An 18,877-nucleotide genomic window follows, 5' to 3' on the forward strand; every position below is an offset into this window, starting at 1 on the left:
TTAAAAACCTAGTCTCCCATGAATCATTTCCAAGTGTTGAGGGGGTTTCAAGAGGACCCTATGGCAAAAAAGCCAGCTCTAATTGGCAAAAATGAAGTCGTTCAATAGGCTATGCACTCCAAATGATTGCTCTCCATGGTGATAAAAACAACAAAGTCTTCCTGCTATGCCGACCTGGAGCTGTTGGCCATTTATCTCTGAGATTGCTCATGTACCTGAGAACACAGTGCAGGAATGAGGGCCTTAAGATTAAAATATATAAAAATACAAAACCAGAATATTTATAATAAGAAAAAAAAGTTAAAATGCACAAGATACGTCATTCACACAGATATTGCAGGTTTGGCATCCTGGAGAAAGCAGGGACCCAAGGTGCAGTAATGCAAGGGAACAAATAAATTACAATCACATTGGCCCAGAAATGGGGGCGGGAGCAGGGAGAAGCTCAGAGCAGCAGGTTTGCAGCCATTCCCTAGTCACCCATGTTGCCTGTCATCACAACCCAATGCCTGGACCAGCTCTCCCAGCACTACAGCTCAAGATAGGGTGATGAGGAAACAAGATGTGGAGGGGAGGAGGTGGTGGAGAGACAAAAAACAAAACAAAACAAAACAACCCTGCCTTGCTCCTGACAGGTCCTCCTACCCGGGGTACTACACCTTGGGGATTTGAGCCCTTGGATCTGCTGGTCTGGTGCTTAATTGTTTCACACTCTGGCAAGAGAAATTGGACACATCCTTCTTTAAAGGAACAACTTGCCAATCTGGGTCACTTTTAGAAGCTGGAGGCTGGGGGGGAGGGAGGGGAAGCATGTAGTTCAGGTGAAGATTATCATATAAAGTACGCAGGTTTCACAAGTGGTTCCCCCAAAGCCCCTCACTTGAATTGGGATAGATCATGATGGGATTACTATGCATCACCCCTTCCCCTCATCAAAAGAGAAGATGGGATGATGCTGGGACATCCTGGCCTGAGACGTATGGAAGAGACAGCTACTCGCCAACCCAATCCATATTCCAACTTTCTCCACTTTGCCGATTGATGCCTGCTCCTTGAAACTTCCTGCTAGCTAGAGTTGTCCCCCCGACTCTGGGGGCTCAATTTTGGGCCTCAGGGAGCAGGGCAGGGCTGTGGATCTCTTCTTCTTCCCTAAAGTAGGCAGGATTTCCCTGGGAACTGGGGACCTGCTGAGCCTTCAGTGGACAGGAGGCCACCATGTGGTTGATGCATTGGCAGAAGTGGCACTTCTTGGGCTGTGGTGGCAGCTTGCATTCCTTGCCATTATGGTCTAGACCACCACAGTTGTAGCACCTGTCTCCTTTGGATCTGCTCTTCTGCATGTTCTTCCCCTTTGGCCACCTCTTACTCCCAATACAGAACACCCCACTGGGCCCAGTGACTTGGATGGATTCTAGGCCTTTGGCAGGCTTCTTAAAGGTAAACTCCACAGCCTCTCCCTCCTTCAGGCTCTGGAAGCCCTCCATGTGCAGCTTATTCTGGTGCACAAAGACGTCCACCAGGGGGTCGAGCGCTACCCTTATGCATGCTGTCATGGATAGGAAGCCGAACCCTCTGAGCACATTGAACTACTTACAGATGCCAGCCCTGTGCAACAGCTGAGGCTCCTCAGCCACCTGAGCGGCATCCTCCTGCACCTCCTCGGGTGCCTTCTCCGCTGCCTTGGCGCAGCCACCTCCCAACTGCTGGTTGGACGCCAAGCCCATGGCCGTTGTCTGAGCCTGCAGCCCCAGGCCCCTGGTCGGGCTGCTGCTGGCCCCAGAGAAGTGCGGAGTCAAAGGGCAGGTTGGCAGAAGAGGTCGCTACATCTTCCCCGCACAATCCATTTTTCAAAATTTCTTATGATACTGAAGATTCAATTATAAACTATTAACACTTGAAAATAACTCTTTTTTTTGGGGAGTAGGACACAAAACACAAGATTAATCCTAATCATTTTCAAAGACATTTATTTATACTACAAATAAACTCTTATAACTACAAAGATTCTAAAAATAACTGAAGCATAGTGTCAAAAAGCACATAATTTAACTTCATCATGTACGTTCAAAGGATTGTGCTAATAGAAAACAAAGTTATACTAATAATTAGCTCACCCAATTCACTTCCATTCTTTTATTCTATATCTTTTAGTTTCATAAAAACTGGCTTTTCATAAAATGATGAATAAAAAGCCTATATATCCATAAACATTTTCAGATTTTAACAATGTTTATTTCAGAAATGTTTTTAGCTGTATAGTCAATGAACTGAAATAACATTGAAATATTCAAAGGGGTTTCAGAAATTGCAAGACTTGCTCTGGGATGTTATTTATATTGGAAAAGATACCCAAAAAGCCTTATTTGTTAAAGTTGTGATAGTTACTCCCACAAAAGAACAATTAATGAAGAAACATTTGTATGTACAAAACAACTTCAAATGCATCCACAATCTGGAGGTGACACATGCTTTTTGTTTGTTTTTGCAATGTATATCTAACAAACATATCCACAATACTGATTTTCAGTCAATATTATGGGATATTCAAACCTAAAAAATATGGGGTTTATTATCTTAGTGTGAATAGATATGATCTTACAAAGAAAATTATTTTCAACAGAAATCTGGAAAGAGTTTATCCACCTTGAGTTTCACAGGAATAACCAGCGAGTAATACTTGTTTGGTCGAGTAGGTCAAAAGCACTCCATGAGTATATCTTAAAAGTATATCCAATTTAAGAGGTCAAATACATATTTTGTGCTGACAGTCATCTTACATCAATAGCTCACTACCTAATTATATGTGTATCTTATTGCCTAATATATACTAAGAACTGAAAGTGATCTCTTTTAACTGAAAGTGATCTCTTTTATCTAACTTAATGGTGTAAATGCTTTGATTATGATGATGTTATTATTTGACAAATAAAATGTACAGAAGGGTGGTTCCACTGAAATAACAGGATGGAACACTGATAAATAACTATATTTCAACACAGCTCTTTTCAGCTTCACTCTGTCCACATTGGCAAGCAACATTGCAAATGCACACACTCACGCATATACACACACATGTGCGCACATTTATAAACACATATACATGCATGCCAAATTCAGGATTTACTGTACAAAAAAGTTCAAATAAAATATTAGTGATTAGGAAAAATGATAACTTGCCTTATTACAAAATAATACATAATCCAGTGTCCACGATTGTTACATTTTACCTGCCTCTCCACATGCGACCACTTAATTTATTTTTAATTAATTAATTAATTCATTAGTTTGGTGCTTATACTAGAGCTTGAACTCAGGGCCTGACTCTGTTCCAGAATGTGTTTTTTTTTTGTTTTAGTTTTCTCAAGGCTAGCAATTTAATGCTTATCCTACAGCTCCATTTCAAGCTTTTGTGGTTACTTTCAAATCAGAATCTAATGGACTTTTTTTTCTCGGTCTGGTTTCAAAGCACAATCATCAGATTTCATCTTTTTGATTAGCTAGGATTAAAGACCTGAGCCACCGGAGTGGCTCCTACTTTTCTCTATACTTATCTAATGCACATACTTAAATAGTAATTTAAAACTGAGAGCATACAACCAAGATGTACAGTGATGATATTGTCCTGTCAGAAATTCAAGTTAATAATGTAAATTTATTCTTAAGACCATACGCAAAAAATACTTACGAAGAAATTTGATGATGATGATGATGATGATGTGTGTGTGTGTGTGTGTGTGTGTGTGTGCTGTTGCAATATATTCCACATATAAGCACTGTGAATGGGTGTCCAGCCATTCAGAGTTATTGCATGAATATCTGCCTTGAGCTACCAACTCATGGACAATATCTAGGTGTCCACTCTGGGCTTCCCAATGAAAAGGGGTTTACTCATCCTCATCCCTATTATTCATATGAGTGGCCTTTTTGGAAAGTATTCTCCGCACTGTAGTAAGCTGCAAGGCAAGCACTCTACCACTGAGCCACCATCCTAGCCCAAGGTTTAAGATTCTTGTCTGTAATTTGGTCAAAGCTCTGACTCTTTATGTAGGCTACTAAAAATTTATTTACTAATTTCAAGTAAATACATATATTCTATTTCTATCTCTTTTAAAAAATAAAAAAATTGTTTGCTCTGTAAATTGATTAGAAGCATGGATTTTGTGGCTAGCTAGGTCATTGCACATCTGGATCTATTTTCCTCTCTCTCTTTCATGGTTCTCATAGACAATATGATTGCTCCATAATTATCCTAATTTATTTTGTTTTTATATTTTTGGTTGCATCATTTCACTTTCTGCTCTACCATTTCCCAAATCAGCACTACATAAACAGAACCATCCAGAAGTGGTTTTGTGGCTCAAGTGGTAGAGTGCTTGCCTTGATTTGAAGAGCTCAAGGATAGTGCCCTGGCCCAGAGTTCATGCCCCACAGCTCATTTTAAAAAAAAGAATCTAAATACTTGATAATTCTACTAACAGATATGACTGAAATCAATTGAATCACACTTTTCCTGTACAATGAAGGAATAGGTCCAGGCTAGGAAAGCAGCTAGAGAGGGCAGGGTGATTGTATCTGTGACAAATCTTTGTGGATAATGGTATCGAGGATTACTTACTGGTGATTCACTTGCACTGGAAGCATGATTCTGAACGATTGCTTGCTGATTGCTTGCTTTGATCATTATATCCTCCAAGAAGAAAAAGTGAAATTTAATTGATAGCAAAGGACTACTAATACATTTTGACTTCTCATTAAGCATCTTCAATCATCAAAATCACCTGAAGACAATAGATAGGCGTATTTTTAGATGACAACAAATATCTTTAAAAAAACAAGAATTTAGGTAGTCATACAAAGGACTTCTATTTTACTATTGCATTATACATTTTTTCGAATGTTAAATACTAACATTAGAAAGCTATTAGAAAGCTCTTTAAGCCCATATGTTGAATAGTGAGTTCTCTCACACTATAACATTGTATTTCCCAAATCATTTACATAGAAGGCATTGTTTCCTATTTTCTCATTATTAGAATAAGATGCACGTGAAGACACCACTGGTCCTCATTTTCAGTCTGTACCTTTGAATATTGAGGAAAATCTTTCCTCTGCTCTCTCTAAATTCCCTACTCTCCAGTTAGAATAATTTTGAGTAGTAAAAATGGAAAAAGATAAAATAAATAAATCATGGTGAATAAATATATGCAGAAAATTCACCAGATTTGTCTGACCAGTTCAACCAATGTGAACTATTGGGGAAAAACATGGACATCTCATTCCCCCTGACACTCAAAGTCTCTGGTTAGGCAATTCTGATAAAGACAGGAAGTAAGATGAAAAAGTGAGGAATAGTATCAATTGCAAGAAAAAAATGGAGTAGGACCCAAGGAAATTTCATCTTTTGGATCCTGAAATTATTCAGCTTACTATGGTGTGGAGACTACTTTCCAAAAAGGCCACCCAGATGAATACTAGGGATGAGGATGAGTATAACCCTCTTCATCGGGAAGCCTTGAGTGGACACTTAGACATTGTCCATGAATTGGTAGCTTAAGGCAGATATTCATGCAATAATTCTGAATGGCTAGACACACCTGCACAGTGATTATATGTGGAATAATACCAGAGTGGCTTCTTTCTTAATTCATCATGATGCAGATACCAGTCCCCAAACTAAAAGTCTCTTGACCCCCTTGCATCTCGCTGCTGGGAATAGAAATAACAACGATATGCTGTATCTCCTTCTGTGGAACCATTATATGAAACCAGGTCTGAAGAACAACTTGGAAGAAACTGCATTTGATATTTTTCAAAGGATAAGTAAGTATTACTACCTCTTTGAAGTTGTGGAAGACTGTACATATTGTTCTCCTAAGTTGTAATGATATGGTTAAGTGTATTGAATTTCAAAAATGCCAGTCCATCCTTTGTGTCCCTACAATTTTTTTCACAATACAAAGCAACAGCAATATCTTACTTTAAAAATTCATGGATTCCATGGTATTCTTCCAAGTGAATTGTCTGACTTTGATGTCAAAATGTATTCAAGAGTTGTTTGTATACATCTATAATGATTTCAAGACAGTTTGTGATTTTTTTAAATCAGAAATAATTTTAACATATTTTGAAAAGAATAGTATAGACACTATAGATGTTCGTGGCACTTTTCTGAAAAAAGCATATCTATGTTTGTATAATGTCCATAATCTATTTAATTCGCTCCTACATATAATAATTTGAATTCTACATTGTTATATAATGTATATGTTCATTAATATGTCCTTTCAGATTGCATTCCATATAGAAAAATTTAAGATTCCTTTTTTCCTAGGTCCTTGTATTTTTTTATTTCTTTGGGATAAAATGACAATGTTAACTAATTTCAAGTTTTTTAAAGGTTATGATAAGTAAAGGCCTTTCTCAGGTGAAGATTTAATATACTGATGTCAAACTAACCTTTAATTCTATGAATTACTGGTCTTGTTACACTTGTGTTTTTGTAATCAACTTTTTAATAACTGTTTTTCATTTCTTGCATTTGAAGAATGAAAAATATGGAATACTTCACAAATTTTCATATCATCCTTCTGCAAGTGCCATGTTAATCTCTGTATTGTTGTAATTTGGGTAGACCTGCTGCTGAAACATGTAGTATCCTCTAAATTTAAGTACTTAATGATGGAATCTTCCTACAGGCATATATCCATGGTTGAATATTTATAACTAGGAACCCTTATTGTTCCTAAATATGCTATTGATCTTATTTCTCTAAAATTCTTTGTATAATGGGAAAAAACCCATTGTTTGGTAAATTGCTCACATTTGCAATTTTATTTTTAATTTTATTTTTAATTCAATTTAATTTTATTTTATTTGCAATTTTTTGTCAATGACTATTTTGTCTTCTTCATTTTAAATTTGATCATACTTTGAAGCCTTTACAGCTAAGTCCAAAGGTGATTGCTTTTCAAGTATTTATTTATCACAACTGAGTTAGCTTTGTGGAGCTAATGGATTCAAAGTAAGCCTTGCTTAAGAGCTACTTCTTAACTTGTGCAACTTAAAATTTCCCAAATGAGGTCTTGCTGGCACAAATGTCTAGCTGACCCTTTACCCTTCTTCCATGTAGGAACAGAACAATCAGAATATCTTACCCTGACAGCATAGATTGTCTACTGGAACAAAACTAACCTTAGTTACAAGAGATCATAGAGAGATGAACAGTTCTGTCAGAATTGTTCAGAATAGAAGGTATTTTATCAAAATATAATTGTTTACTATACTTATCATTTCAAAAGTAGCTAAAGCCAAGAAGGTGAAAAAATTGTTCATATGCATGATTACCTACTGTCCTTTCCTGTCTATCATCCAACCAGGCAGGAACTTACACTACGGACTTTCTATCACCAAATATGTCCATAGCTCCTGGAGAAGTCCATACGTTTCTCCTCGATATTAGGCCTTAAATTGGTAATGTTTTAATCACAGTGTTTCCTCTTGCCTCTAGGCTGTAAATCAACAAATGGTAAAGCTTTAAGTCTAACTCTACCAAAAACTGAGGTAGAGATAATGGAATAATACTAAAGTTGCCTTTAATACTCTAACCACAACAGAACAATGCAAAACAATTTTTATATTATATATACTTATATATTTTATATTTATATGTACTGATTTTAAATTTCACACAGTGAATCTTATTAGAATTGATAGTTTGACAAATATATTGACAATTATTCTCATAAATAGATTGGAATATAAATAATTAGGTTTAGAATATAAATTAGAATATAAAAAGTATCAATGCAATGTCTTCGGTATAAACTTGTGATACCTTCTAAGTGTTTGTTGTCTTCTGAATTCACATGGTAAAATAACAGTATTGTTTTCCGCTAATGTATAAGGGATTTTATTCTGATGCTCTGTTTATTGTTTTAACTCGCTGGTCCCAAAGGGTTTTTCTCCATATTTCTGAAGCATTCTTACTGATTATACCCAAATTTTGCTGATATAATGTCTAAAAGCTATTATTCTTCTGCAGGACCCACGGGTCCTAGGATAACAGGTTCAAGTTATCTGCATCATCAGATAACAAGGGCAAGACTTCTAACCTAGGCCCATGCAACATGCCAACAGAAAGTAATTGAAGACTAATCTCAATTTCTCATGTCCTATAATATATTTCAAGGCCCCAATTCCTTATAGGAATTAGCAGTAATCAACTGTGAAATGCAATGAAACTTGAAATGAAAGATGAGATCACTAAATAAGAGAGAAAGTACTGTAGTTCAAACTTTCAATTTACAGATGACCAGGCCATATGAGTGAACAAAATCACAAATGAACAAGATTATTTTTAATAACCCTCTCCTAATGATTAATGAAAGATTTCAGTGCAGCAAAAGTTGGCCAAAAAATAGTTTCTGGAATGATAGATCCATAATTGTTCTACCAAGGCTAGGAAAACTTGATTTAGAGGTCAAATATAATTTAGAAAACCATTAAGAAGATCCTTAGTGCTTCAAAACACTGGTACTTCAGAAAACTAGGTTCTGTAGTATAAAATGTCATTCTCAAACCAATGATAACCTACATTTAATCTCCTGAAAGTATATTCATTTTCAAATAAACTATTTAAAATCACATTTGCCAAAATAACACTTGACAAGTAGATGATAGTGACATTACAAGGTTTTCAAGTGTAGGAAGCAAGTTACAATAGAGTTGATTTACTTACCCAGCACTAATACCAAACAAATTCATTCATTAAAGTGTAGAAAGAATACCCCCACAATTAGTGTTGTTCAGTAGGTGCCTTCCAGAAATATGTTAAATAGATCAGCCTCCCATATTTCAAACCCAAATATTAGGTAATAAAGTAAATTTCATCACATAAAAACGTACCTTGTAAAAAGTCACTAAGAGTTGCCTTATCATGTGTTGTTTTATGTTTTCTCTATCTGTCTAACATAGTAAGAAATATGACTTTAAGTCTTGCATATGGGTACTGATCAGAGATGTGACAAACATAAAATATGTCTTCTTTTATTATCATATTCCTCTACACTAGTAAATTTTAGTTTTCTTCTTTTTCCAAAACTTATAGGTAGTACAAAATATTATCCTATGTAAAATAAAATAATCACATATATTGTACAAAGCCATTTATAAAAACTAGTAGTTAGGAATACATTCTAAGTCATTTTTAAACTTTCTTGCTGACTAAAGGTTAATCTTCCAAATGAATGAGAATAAAATCATGTCTAAGTGCTTCACATCTCCAGTCTTGCAAATTTGTTATTGCAGATGAATTAATTATGGAAATATAAGCTGACATCAGTTCAAGTATATGTGGGATTGAAACTCCACGGAATGTATGTAAACCTTTCAAAGAATTAACAGGCAGTTTAACAGAATGAATATCAGGAAATTGAAACCAGAGAGGAACAATAGTAAAGAAATAGAATGAATGAAAAATACAAAAATGGGCAAGTAAAGCTAGAATACTCAATGTACACATGTAATAAAGGAAGCGGTAAATCTGAAATGAATCTTGGAGAAAGGGTTGGTTCAGATTGATAGAAGGAGTGACTCTGATCCAGGAGCGTTAGACAATTAGATGGACATATTTAATTGTAACACACTTGCACAACCTTTTGAAATTCAGTTAAAAAACACAACAAACAAAAACACACAAAAATTACAACCAAACAACAATCTTTAGAGAGTATGAATATTTCCTCTAAAAATTTTAAATCATTAATGAAGGTCAGTCTTTGGAAAAGCAAACAAGCTTTTCAAAGAGGGCAATTTGGGGTAGGGGAGAATTTTAAACAGATTTAAATAGATTGTCTAAGGTTATAATTCACCTGTATCTACTGCAAATATTTTCTTCTGCGAATGCTCTTTGAACTGGATACTCGAGTCCTGAGGCACACTTGATAGCTTGTGAAAACAGAATGGAAGAAACAAGATCAAGAACCTATTACTCCACTGGAGAGAAAGCAGTCCTCTTTGTTTTCTCTCGATCTCTTCACTACTCTATTTTCATACTTTTAATAAAGTCAAGTGATTTTGAATTATATCTTTCCTTCTTCGTTCTCGCAAAATAATTGTTCAAAATAATTCATTAAATATTATTTGCCATTATTTTCTATCATGCTGTTTACTTGTCCAAATGAGTCCATTAAACTTCCCCTTTTCATTTGGTTGCCACAGAAACCCAACAACTATGTTAATGAAGACCAACACTAATGCAAATCTTTGTCTCCAAAAAAACAGTCCAAGAACCTGTAATCACAAATATTTAGCTATAATTTTTTTCTTTTTTCTTTTACCTTGAAATCTTCTTGTGTCTAATGTGCCCACAAAAATAAGTACTCCACCCCTTTTTGGTTCAATAAATTCTAACCTCAAAGATATATTTTGCTAACAAGATGCTTAGAGGAAACTAAAGAATAATCCATTTTTATCTTCACTCTTACGACTTTTATCTTCTCTCTTAAGACTTTCCTTAGATACCATATCAGGAACAGTGAAATTATTCTTTGCAAAATTATTTCAATAGATTATTTTTCTCTTGGTCTTGCTTTTGCTCAACAAGATATAAGGAGAAGAATAGAGTTAAATCACCCATTGCTTGGATTACATTGTCTGTTACAAAGGACAATACTTCTTTTTTTTTAATTTATTTTTTTAATTTATTTTATTTATGAATGTACTGTACAGAGGGGTTACAATTACATGGGCAGGATAATGCATACATTTCTTACCAAGCATTGCAGCCTCCTTCTTTGTTTACCCTTCACATTCTTTCTCAGGCTCCCCCCTCCTCCCCACACAAAACTTTTCCCTCTCTTCTCACCCCCTCCCCGCACCGACTTTGTAAAGCTCGTTTTTGACATGACAACTTGTACTTCTCATTGTTGCAACAGGTCCACCTGAATCCTTAAACGACTTGCTTTTCCCCATCTTCTCCACAAGTTATACTAACATCAAATATAGTAAAAGTGGGGGATATACGATGGTGGAGCTACATACAAAGCAAGAAAGAAATAATCTTATAAATGCGTTAGAAACACATGCATGAAAGAAAAAAAATATTACAATACATATCTAAGGGTTCATTTTCCTATCATCACTTTATCTGTCCTTTTCCGCTTGACTCACACATATACTAGATATTTCAAATAAGGGAAACCATGGGACCTGTGTTTCTTTGGGCCTGGCTTACTTCATTTAATGTAATTTTTTCCAAGTTTTTCCATTTCCTAACAAATGGGGAAATGTCATTCTTTCTGATGGAGGTATAGAATTCCATTGCGTATATATACCACATTTTCTTGATCCATTCATCTACTGAAGGGCATCTAGGTTGGTTCCATATCTTAGCTATGGTAGATAATGCTGCAATAAACATAGTTGTGCTGGTAGCTTTAGTGTGGTCTTGTTTGTAGACATTTTGGTAAATTCCCAAAAGTGGGCTAGCTGGGTCATAGGGGAGCTCTATGTGAAGTCTTTTGTGGAACCTCCATACTACTTTCCAAAGTGGTTGAACAAGTTTACATTCCCACCAACAATGAAGTAAGGTTCCCTTCTTTCCACATCTCCTCCAGCATCTGTTGTTGTTAGAGTTCTTGATTTTTGCCATTCTAACTGGAGTGAGGTGGTATCTCAATGTTATTTGGATTTGCATTTCTTTTATGGTTAGTGATGTTGAGCATTTATTCATGTGTCTATTGGCCATCCTTCTTTCTTCTTCAGAGAAGTTTCTCTTTAAGTCTTTCGCCCACTTATTTATTGGGCAGTTGTTTCTTTGAGGATTTGTTGTTGGGGGATTTAATTTTTTGAGTTCCAAGTATATTTTAGCTATGAGACCCTTGTCCCTTGTATGGCTATTAAAGATATTCTCCCAGTCCATGGGCTTTCAATTGATTTTGCTAGCTATGTCCTTTGCCATGCAGAAGCTCTGCAACTTTTTGCAATCACATTTGTCCAAACTTTCTTTGGTTTGTTGTGTTTCCGGGTCTCTATTAAGAAAATTTCAGCCTGAGCCAACGAGACCTAGGGTTTCTCCTCTTACATCCTGTAATGTTTTCAGAGTGATTGCTTTGACTTCGAGGTCTTTGATCCATTTGGAGTTGATTCTGGTGCAGGGTGATAGATAAGGATCTAGCTTTAGTTTTCTACAAGTAGTTAACCAATTTTGCCAGCACCATTTACTGAAGAGGCTGTCTTTATTCTATTCTATTGTTTTAAGTCCCTTATCGAAGATTAGATGGCTATAGGTCTGTAGGTTCATTTCTGGGTTTTCAATTCTATTCCATTGGTCCTCATACCAATCGGTTTTGATTACTATGGCTTTATAGTAGAGTTTGAAATTTGGTATTGGTATTCCTCTAGCAGTGTTCTTTCTGTTGAGAAGCGTTTTTGATATTAGGGGTCTTTTATTGTTCCATATGAATTTTTGGATTACCTCTTCTATTTCTTGAAGAATGAGGTTGGAATTTTGATAGGTATCGTGTTGAATTTGTAGCTAGCCTTGGGAAATATTGCCATTTTCACGATGTAAATCTTTCCAATCCAGGAGCATGGGAGTTTTTGCCATTTTCTAAGGTCTGTTTTGATTTTCTTTTTCAAGATTTTAAAATTTTCATCAAAGAGGTCCTTCACTTCTTTGGTTAAGTTAAATCCTAGGTATTTTATTTATTGTGGGGCTATTTCAAATGGAGTTGCTTTCCTAATTTCCACCACACTTTTCTCATTGTTGGCATGCAGAAAAGCCATTGATTTTGGGGGGTTAATTTTATACCCTACTACTTTGCCAAAATTTTGAATCAGCTTGAGTAATTTGGGAGTGGAGTCTATGGGATTCTTTAAATACAAGATCATGCAAAGGACAATAATTCTATGTCCTACTTCTATGTCCACTCTTTGCTCTTGCCTGATTTCCAATTAAGCACAGCTTCTTGGCTTCAAGTCTAGTGAAGGTGAAGGAGTATACTGCATCCGCCACTGCTACATCTTCATGGTTTCTCTTTTAAAACTCTTTTATTTGGAGGTAGAATTTATTTTCTTGTCTTCATTCAATTTGTTTTGCATTATACTAAGCCAAATAGGCTCTGTAAAATCACTTTAGGTAGCAAAAACATTAAGACAATCTATATCAAAAAGTTTGGCCCCCTCCACGGCTGAAGCCAATATCCTTAGCTAGGGCTTCAAAGAACGCATTTTTTTACCTTTTCAATTTGCTCAATTCTTTTCTGATCCTCAAACTTTTTGTCTTATGTAATAAGACAAGTCTTCACTATCTCATGTTAATGAGGATATTATATTTTTTATCTACTTAGAAATGTGAAATCATTGGTTTGAAGTATACAATCAGATTTTTTCTGTGTTTCAGTGCTTCACTTGCAAAGACATTGTGGAATGTATTACAAACAGAAAAGTGTAAACTCAATATGTTCTTTCATTTTGAAGAGCACTTTCTCCCTAAATATTTTGACCAAACTTATCTTTATAAGAGAATTACTGTTTATTAATTAAAGGTCAATTCACAAATTTTGATGTCTTTTTTAAAAAAAAACAGTTTAAATTCCACTACAACCTTTTTTCTCACAGTAAGATATTTCCTGGTTAAGGACAATTCTCATGTTAACCTACAGGATTTACAGCACTGTTTGTGAGGCTTGTTTTTTTTTAGTGTGAAAATGAGCCATCTTACCTCTCAAGTAAGTCTCCATGGATTTCTTTGCATGAAAGCCTATGTTCCCAGGCAATTTTAAATTTTAATAGGCTCAGTTAAAAAGTTTGAACAATTAAAATTTACCTGTCATAGTTTTAAACCTCTTTTGAAATTCCTTTATCAGACTCACGAATTTACCAATCCTAATTCCACCTTTACCATCAAAAACAGTTAACATGTTGTTTTCATGATATAGTATCCATGAAACTATTATTTCCAGTGGCTTTGTTATGCATATATATGAACATATAAGCTGATCCTGAGCAAAATGAACTCCAAGATATGGACAGAGATATTTATTTGCAGTTGTTGTTTTTAATGTACTATGTGATTTCTATTTTCCCTGGGTTTTTCCCCTATGGGTTATCTCCTACTGTGTTTGGTTTTGGTATTGTGTATACATTTACCTTAATTAGGGAAGGGAAGAGGAACAACAAAATGGCGAGACAAAGGAGAAAAGGAAAACCAATGCAATAGCAATACTCAGAAGACAATATGTTGGAAATGTACATTACAACTTGTGAGGGGTTTCGGGGTGAAAGAAAACTGTGAGAAAAATGAGAGAGGGTATAACAAGTTTGAACAGTTATGTATTCACTGCCTTACAATTACTAACCCACTGCACATCACTTTCACATTAAAATGAAATTTAAAAAATAAGCTGCATGAAATAAAATTTCACTGTATTGGTATAGTAAATATTATTCTTCATGTAGTAACTTTTTAAAGATCAGTACTATTTGGCATCTAATTTGAATTAATAGCCTCTTCTTTATCAGAGGGCCATCAACTTGAATGTTATATAACTTGACAATATTTTCACAATATAATTGCCAATATTTTCAAAAAAGAATAAATTAGTACTTTCTCATACTAAAACTGAAAACCGTTTAATTCTATAGAAACCCATAACATTTAAAAGTAAATAAGTTGTTAAGAGGACAGGATATGTGTGTTCCTTAAAATAATAACTACTAATAACTACTCACTTTCAAATTCTGAACATTTCATACCTGAGAGATTCAAAATAGTACCTGTTTGCATTTTATGTAATTCTGCAATAGATACATTTTCCAATCGGGTGTTACAGATTGAGAAGTGAACAGAAAAATAGCCACATTCTGGTAAAACTATGAAGCATCGGTTATAATTAATTCTTTAAGAGTAAGCAATTGTTTATCAGATTAAGCTATTATTTTTATGACCATCAATCCCAAAATTTATGCCATACAGTCATCCTAGCCCAACAGTTTCCAACTTGTAGGGTGCACCTCAAAATTCCCATAATTCACATCACAAATAGCTTATTTCTATTGGAAAAAATACTACACCTATGCTAATGTGATGCCCTACACCACAATAAACTGGGTTTCATCATTTTACCTCCACTGGTATTCCTGCAAATATTATTTATATTTATACTTTTTAACTATCATAGATATTCAGTATGCTAAGATCGGAAGATTACAGTTCAAAGCCCACCCAGGCAGGAAGGTTCCCTAGATTCTTATCTCCAATAAACTTCTCAGCAAAAGCCCGACACAAGTGGTACTGAGCTTGAAGTGGTAGGGCACAAGCCTTGAGCTTAACAGGCTCAGAAAGAGTGCCTAGGTCCAGAGTTCAAGCCCTATGACAAAGCAATAAAACAAAAAGAAAAATAAAAACAAACTCCAAACCTTGCATTTTTCTGGTTGTATACAGAGGCATGTAATTAAGGAAATTGCTTTCTGTGTTACATACAGGTAGAAGAAAGAAGAAGTCACACAATTATTCTATTCATAAAATGTTATACCAAAGCCTCAAAAACTCACTCTTTTTCTAAATTTATAAATTAATATCCATTTCATGGCAACTCGATCTACATTATTTACATTATCATTTTATACAGGAACTGTTGGAATTATCTATTAACTGAGTTCTAATTAAAACTCTCTTGAAACAATAGGCTAGGCAAATAGAATGCAAGAAACATTTGTAAATTTGTCAATTAAACATGCTACTTAAGAATTTTGTAGTATCCTATAGAATATGAAATTAAAAACAAAACCAAAATATTTATTTGAAGTCTAAACTCTAATTTAGCAAGATCTATAAAGTCCTACATTAGAGGAACTTTGCTTTTCCTCCAGGCTTAAGCTTTTCTAATCCTTCATCCTTTCCTTGGAATCTAACAGAATGATAATTACTTACTTTTGCAAATTTTAGATGGGAATCATGAGCCATTTTGCATCTAGGAATGTTCTGTAATGCAGAGAGCATTTAAAAGCACAACTGAGGATTATACATGAGTTGCATTTCAATAGGAAACGACTTCTCAAAACAGAATGACAAAATTAGCCCAAATTTCCAATTGCGTTTTCCTTTCTTGTTTGGTTTCTTTTATTAAGACAAAATTATACTACCTGGTCCAGGGAAGTTATCACTATGTAATTCCAGTCTCTAATCTCCTGTCAGTCTGAGTGCTAAAATTGAAAGCTTGTATCACATTGCCCCACCATGGTTTCTTGGTTTATTTATAAATTTATTTATTTATTTGTTTGTTTGTTTGTTTATTTATTTATTTATTTATTTATTTATTTATTTATTTATTTATTTATTTATTTATTTATTTATATTTGGATCCGGTCATGGAGCCTGAACTCTGGGCCTGGGTGCTGTCCCTCAGCTCTTCAGCTCAAGGCTAGCTCTCTACCACTTGAACCACAGAGCCACTTATGGTTTTTTTCTTTTTGCTTATGTAGTGCTGAGGAATGGAACCCAGGGCTTCATGTATGCAACGCAAGCACTCTTCCACTGAGCCATCTTCCCAGGAATTTGTTGGTTTATTTAATCTAGATATAGACTAGCAATTGTGAACTTCCCCAGTTATATTATCCACTAAACTTCTCAGACTGTTCATGTACTATTTTCGAAGATGTTCTAACATTTGACACAGGATATGAACATTTCCAAATGCACCTGCGAGGACTCTGATTCATTTCTCCATGGATCTAATCTTTTTAATATTGATTACTTGACTCTCTTAATATATCTGATCCCTATCTATGTAATTTTCTCAAACTTTTTTGAAGAAAGTTCGCTTGAGGATTTTCTAATTTTAAAAATTATCACTTGATTCTAGTCTTACTCAGGACATATTTTCTATTTTTTTCTATCTTTTCTACATATTCTGAGAGTTGCTTCATATGTGTATTTGTGTGTGCACATATAAGTGTCTCTGTATATATGTGTATGATTGTATGTATGTATGCAAAAGCTTCAAAATCTTATTCAGCAATCTTGCTCATGACTGGTATTCCAATACATGAGCCATGCTTCCAATCCAGCTTTTGGCTTGTTAATTATACCTTCTCAAAACTGTTCTGCCCAGGCTGGATGCAAATTGAACTTTCTAGATTCCTTTACATTCTTAGGTTTTATTTATCCAGTAGAATCAAATTTTAAACTACAAACATTTTTGTGAGTGTAAAGTCTAAGCTGTAGCCCAGATTTTTAACTCAAGAATTCATATAAAGATAGATGAACATACACATTACATATGCTGAGTGTACACTGTTAGAAATGTGATCCTAAGCTGGGTGGTGGTGAGATCTGAAGATTGGGGTTCAAAGCCAGCTCAGGTAGGAAAGTCCCGGAGACTCTTTTCTCCAATTTACTGCAAGAAAACTGGAAGCAGCACTGTGGCTCAAGTGGTAGAGCACTAGCCTTGAGCTGAATAACAGAGGGACAGTGCACAGGCCCCGAGTTCAAGTTCCAAGACCACCATCAACAAACAATATATAAGTAAAGGAAAGAAAAAATGTGATCTTATCTACCAGTTCATAGCTAGCATAATCCCTGCTCTCTCAAGATGTACTATTTTTTCCCAATTAAGTCCATGCTCTTATATCTGACTTGCATTGAAAACAGAATTATTCTTCCATTCTACTTTCTACAAAGTTGTGTCATTAGCAAGCGTGATTTAGAAAGGGAGTGGCCTCATACTTCCTATTCCACGTAAGAGTAATGCTTTCTTTATATCACTTTCATAAATCTACATACTGGACTTGGGTTTATTGTTTCAATGTGGTCTTATTCGTAGAGTCTTCTATAGTGTATTGAGCTCTTATACTTAAACACAGAATTTCTCTTTCTCTTATTATTGCTATAGTTAACATGAGTTAACAAATTCATGTACACTTGGGAAATAATGTGCAGCACATACACTCACAAAAAAAAAAGATCTGAGAAACTTCTTCCCCTTTAAAATTCGCCTTAATTTACAGAGAATTTACAAAGTTTGAACTCAATATACTCATGGATAATGTATTTATAAGCAATATAAATTTCATATTTTCTCTCTACTAAGTTGTCTCTGAAACTCGTGTTACTTCAGGTCCAAACGTGTCCTTGTGTTATTTCAGTGAAGCCAGAAATCATTCACTATACCTCAAGAAGCACCATAGATTGTTCCTGGAAGTAACTGTGAATGGATGTGGAAACTGATTCCAGGAGTGGAATGGAACATAGAGGATTGACAAAGTTCAAGTTAACTTGTGCTTTCCTTTTTACTATAAAAGAAGAGAATACGAAGGCTTGAAGAAAACTCTGTCATTGACTTTTTCTAGTGTGTTTTTACTCATATATAATGTTTCTGTAAACATCTAGTTGAGAGAATTACAAAAAGAAATAATGTGCCATTTTAAGGCCAGCATAGAACAAAAGGAAATAACATTGTATTAAATACGTTCTACTCCTGGGGCTGGGAAGGTGGCTCAGTGGTAGAGAATTTACCTTGCATGCCAGAGGCCCTAGGTTTGATTCCTCAGCACCACATAAGCAAAAATAAGCCAGAAGTGGTGCTGTGGCTCAAGTGGTAGAGTGCTAGCCTTGAGTTGAAGACCTGAGGTAAAGCGCCGAGGCCCAGAGTTCAGGCCCACGACTGGACCCCCCAAAAAAAATTCTACTGCAAAGAAACAAAGACATGGAGGATTTAAAGTGTTTTATGGATGGATATTTCACTCCTGACATGATTCTCTTATTGCAGGAGTAGGTTATCAATTCCTTTAGTATGGTCCTGAGTTCTCCAGAGCAATAAGGATTCCAAAAGAGCATCCAGTGCCACTTCTCAGACCAGTACTCCTTTAAGGAGGG

At 35.2% G+C, this 18,877-nt stretch overlaps 2 pseudogenes; both read right to left on the reverse strand.

The window, feature by feature from the left end:
* Positions 1 to 1,097: 1,097 nt before the first annotated feature.
* LOC138813032 (protein lin-28 homolog A pseudogene) lies at positions 1,098 to 1,724 on the reverse strand (annotated as a pseudogene).
* Positions 1,725 to 6,548: 4,824 nt separating this feature from the next.
* Positions 6,549 to 6,648, reverse strand: LOC138813037 (U6 spliceosomal RNA; annotated as a pseudogene).
* Positions 6,649 to 18,877: the final 12,229 nt, after the last annotated feature.

The sequence above is a fragment of the Dipodomys merriami genome, unplaced genomic scaffold (assembly GCF_024711535.1).
Source record: "Dipodomys merriami isolate MVZ:Mamm:240054 unplaced genomic scaffold, mDipMer1.0.p SCAF_579, whole genome shotgun sequence".
NCBI lineage: Eukaryota > Metazoa > Chordata > Mammalia > Rodentia > Heteromyidae > Dipodomys > Dipodomys merriami.